General features: G+C 37.1%; 1 non-coding gene across 1 annotated transcript; it reads right to left on the reverse strand.

Annotated features, from left to right (window-relative positions):
* Positions 1 to 745: 745 nt before the first annotated feature.
* Positions 746 to 849, reverse strand: LOC127903592 (small nucleolar RNA R71). Its single transcript, XR_008056300.1, has one exon. It is a non-coding gene; the product is annotated as a small nucleolar RNA R71 (small nucleolar RNA).
* Positions 850 to 4851: the final 4002 nt, after the last annotated feature.

Genomic DNA, 4851 nt, shown 5'->3' on the forward strand with positions numbered 1-4851 from the left:
AATATACATTTAAAGGTTAGTATTTCTTTTCTTTTTCTCTTCTTTAAAATTTTATAATTTAATTTTCAATTTATTTTTCTTTGTAATTTTTTTTATTTTATTAATTTAATTTTTAGTTAATTTATTTCACGTATTTGTTTTGTGTATTTTTATAGAAAGGTTGTAATAGCGCAATAAGATTAGTATCGTAATTTCTCCCTCTTCTTTATTTTTATTTGTTTTGTTCCCATTTTTATTTTTATTTTTATTTTATTTGTTTTGCATGCATGGTCGTAGGTCATTATTACCTAATCTTAAACCTATAGACCTTGAATTAGAAAAAACACTTCGCACACACAGGCACATTAAAAATAAATTTGGAATGGATTTACAAGCACCACAGGAGAGGCCATTTAAGGATTATTTCAGTCCTTTAGCCAATTTGAGCACATCATGCATAAGATACCCAAATGTAGCTGCTAGGAGCTTTGAACTAAAACCTAGTGTGCTAAATTGTCTCCCCACATTCTATGGCTTAGAAAATGAGGACCCATACAATCAACTGAATGATTTTCATAATATTTGTCAAACTTTTAAATACGAGAATTTTTCAGACGATGATGTTAAACTCAGATTATTCCCATTTTCTTTAAAAGATAGAGCTCGTTCATGGCTTAATACATTGCCTGCTAATAGCATTTTATCATGGGAACAAATGGTAAGGAAATTTTTGAATAAATATTTCCCAGTGCATAAAACCAATGCTATTCGCAGGGAAATTTCAGAGTTTACACAGAGAGAAGACGAGCAATTTTTTGAAACTTGGGAGCGATTCAATGGGCTACTCTTGAAGTGTCCACATCATGGGTATGAGAAATGGCACCAATGCCAATACTTTTTGGAGGGATTATTGCCGAATGTGTAAGAATGGCTAATGGCAACAAGTGGAGGAGAGCTAATGTCAAAAAGTGCATCAGAGATTTGGGAATTCTTCCAGCGACAAGTGGATAATTCCCAACAACGGAGTCGATCACTCAGGAATACTAGAAGAATTAAGGGAGTAAATGAGGTCCAAATTGGCGAGTCAACTTTGGGAATCAAAGAAGTCAAGGAGATGGTTGAAGGTCTTGCTCGACAAATAGTATCGTTATCGACTGCTAAATCAACAGAATCACATGACCATGACTCATACTTAGATCAAGCCAATGTCATAGGTGTAATGAGAAAGCCATCAAATTACAACCCATACTCCAACACATATAACCCTAGATGGAGAGACCACCCCAATTTTTCATGGTCTCAAGGACTCCAACAGAATGGACCAGCAGCTCCAGCTCCACCAATGCAACAAATTCCTCAAGTTCCTTAAGCCTCTCAGCCACCATTTAGACCATAAAATCAGAACCAGAACTACACTCAGCCCAGACCACGGGAGGATTTATTCCAGAATCTTAAGAATCTTACTCACTCCACGATTGAGCAATAGAATCGCACCATTGATGGACTACGAAATGAGTTGAGAGCAGGCTTCAACTCACAAGCTCAATCAGTTTCAAGCCTCGAGAAGATGGTGGGACAACTTGCTTCTTCAGTTCAGACCTTGGCAATGACCGTTGAGAAAGGTAAGTTTCCAAGTCAACCAGTGCCTAATCCTAAAGGAGTACATGAAGCAAGCACCAGTTCACCACAGCAGCATGGAGAGGTCAAAGCCGTCATGACCTTGCGAAAATGAAAAGAAGTTGACAACAAAGTGGAGATGCCGGTGACAAAAGAAAATTAAATTGTACCTGTGAGTATTGACGACTCATCACCAGAGGAGAAAGATGAAACCAATCCACGAGAATACGTTCCCAAAGCTCCATTCCCCCAGAGGTTAGCTAAAGGCAAGAAGGGAAAATCCACAGGTGAGATTCTTGAAATCTTCAAATAGGTAAGTGTTAACATCCCTTTACTTGATGCTATTAAACAAGTTCCATCTTATGCCAAGTTTCTCAAAGACCTTTGTACTAAAAAGAGAAATATGCATGTTCAAAAGAAGGCATTTTTAACAGCAAACGTTAGTTCTATACTTCAACATAAAATTCCTTTAAAATGCAAAGACCCAGGCTCCCCCACTATCTCATGTAGTATAGGGAACCACACAATTGAGAATGCTTTGTTGGATTTAGGAGCTAGTGTAAATATGTTGCCTTACTCTGTATTTGTGAAACTTGAACTGAGAGAATTACACCCAACTCCAGTGGTGTTACAACTTGCAGATCGATCCACGAAAATACCTCGTGGTATTGTGGAGGACGTGCTTATCCAGGTAGACAAGTTTTATTTTCCTGTTGATTTCATTGTAATTGACACTCAACCAATACAGGATTCAAGGAAGCACATCCCCATTATCCTAGGCCGACCTTTCTTGGCAACTGCAGATGCTCATATTCAATGCAGGACTGGAAATATACAGTTGTCCTTCGGCAACATGACTATGGAGCTGAACATCTTCAACATTGCCAAATAACCTCACAATGCAGTTGATGAAATTGTTGATGTGGATTTAATTGAAACATTAGTTGATGACACTTTTCTTTCAAACCTTAGTGATGATCCTTTACAAACATGTTTAACTCACTTTGGTTTTGATTTTAATATTGACAGATCGGTTGATGAGGTCAACGCCCTGCTTGACTCAGCACCATCTATGGACACTAATAAATGGAAGTCAAGAGTTGAACAACTAGCACCATCAGAGAAGAAACTCATCCCATCATCAGAATCACCACCGAAACTCGAGCTCAAACCATTACCCAATAATCTGGAATATGCATTTTTGGGAGAAGAAAGTACTCTGCCGGTAATCATCTCATCATCCCTCAATGATGAACAAAAAGGTAAGTTGTTGGATGTTTTAAAAGAGCACAAAGGAGCATTAGGATGGACCATAGCAGACATAAAAGGTATAAATCCAGTAGACTGCATGCATTACATTCACCTTGATGAAAATGCTAAATCTACTAGGGAAATGCAACGTCGGTTAAATCCTAATATGAAAGAAGTTGTTATAATAGAAGTCCTTAAGCTATTAGATGCAGGTATCATTTACCCAATTTCTGATAGTTCATGGGTCAGTCCTATACAAGTTGTCCCCAAAAAGTCAGGAGTCACAGTAGTTACCAATGCTGATAATGAATTGATACCCACTAGAGTAACTATAAGATGGCGTGTATGCATTGATTATAGAAAGTTGAATTCTGTCACACGTAAAGACCATTTTCCTTTACCATTTATTGATGAAATGCTTGATAGATTGGCAGGCCATGAATTTTATTGCTTTCTAGATGGCTACTCAGGATATAATCAGATTCCTATAGCACCAAAAGATCAAGAGAAAACTACTTTCACTTGCCCTTTTGGCACATTTGCATATAGGAGAATGCCATTTAGATTATGTAATGCACCTGCTACATTTCAACGATGCATGTTGAGCATTTTTTCTGATATGGTTGAACGATTCCTTGAAGTCTTTATGGATGATTTTTTTGTCTTTGGTGACTCGTTTGATCAATGCTTACATCATCTAACACTAATTCTGTAGAGATGTATCGAGAAGAACTTGGTCTTAAATTGGGAGAAATGTCATTTCATGGTAAAACAAGGTATTGTTCTCGGTCACATCATTTCAAGCAAAGGTATTGAGGTTGACAAAGCCAAGGTGGATCTCATTTCTATTCTTCCTCCACCCAAAACAATCAGAGAAGTAAGATCTTTCCTTGGGCATGCTGGTTTCTATGGACGTTTCATTAAAGATTTTAGCAAAGTTTCTAGACCCTTATGCAATTTACTTGCTAAGGATGTACCTTTTATCTTTGATGATTCATGTCTTGTGGCATTTGAAAAACTAAAGCAATTGTTGACATCATCACCCATCATTCAGCCCCCAAATTAGAGCTTACCATTTGAGCTCATGTGTGATGCATCTGATTATGCAGTAGGAGCAGTATTAGGACAAAGAGTTGATCGAATTCCCCACATTATTTACTATGCTAGTATGACATTGAATGATGCACAGTTGAATTATTCAACTACTGAAAAAGAAATGTTATCAGTAGTGTTTGCATTAGAGAAATTTCGATCTTATCTCATTGGTTGTAACATAATTTTATTCACAGATCATATTGCTCTTAAATATCTTCTCACAAAGAAAGATGCAAAAGCTAGACTAATTCGTTGGGTATTACTTTTGCAGGAATTTGACTTGGAATTCAAAGATAAGAAAGGGACAAAAAATGTTGTGGCGGACCACCTCTCTCGTCTCCATTTTGACACAATTACAGAGCCATTAATATTGAATGAGTCATTTCCAGATGAACAATTAATGGGTGTGGAAGTATTACCTTAGTATGCTGATATAGTTAATTATCTTGTTACAGGTAAACTTCCAGAGCATTGGACCAAGCAAGATAAGGCTAAATTCTTTGCAGAGATAAAGAATTTCTTTTGGCATGACCCGTATTTGTTCAAGTATTGTGCTGACCAAATTGTTAGACAATGTGTCCCAAAAAATGAAATTCAGAATATTCTTTCATTCTGCCATGAACAAGTTGTGGAGGCCATTTCAGTGCTAAGAAAACAGCAATTAAAATTTTACAATGTGGTTTTTATTGGCCAACTATATTTCGAGATGCTTACACTTTCTGTTCTTCATGTGATAGGTGTCAACGAATGGGGAGTATTACACGAAGGAACATGATGCCACTAAATCCAATTTTAGTGGTTAAGATTTTTGATGTATGGGGTATCGACTTCATGGGACCCTTTCCCCCTTCTTTTGGCCATCATACATATTGGTTGCTATTGACGACGTATCGAAATGGGTAGAAGCAA

The sequence above is a fragment of the Citrus sinensis genome, chromosome 6, assembly GCF_022201045.2.
Source record: "Citrus sinensis cultivar Valencia sweet orange chromosome 6, DVS_A1.0, whole genome shotgun sequence".
NCBI lineage: Eukaryota > Viridiplantae > Streptophyta > Magnoliopsida > Sapindales > Rutaceae > Citrus > Citrus sinensis.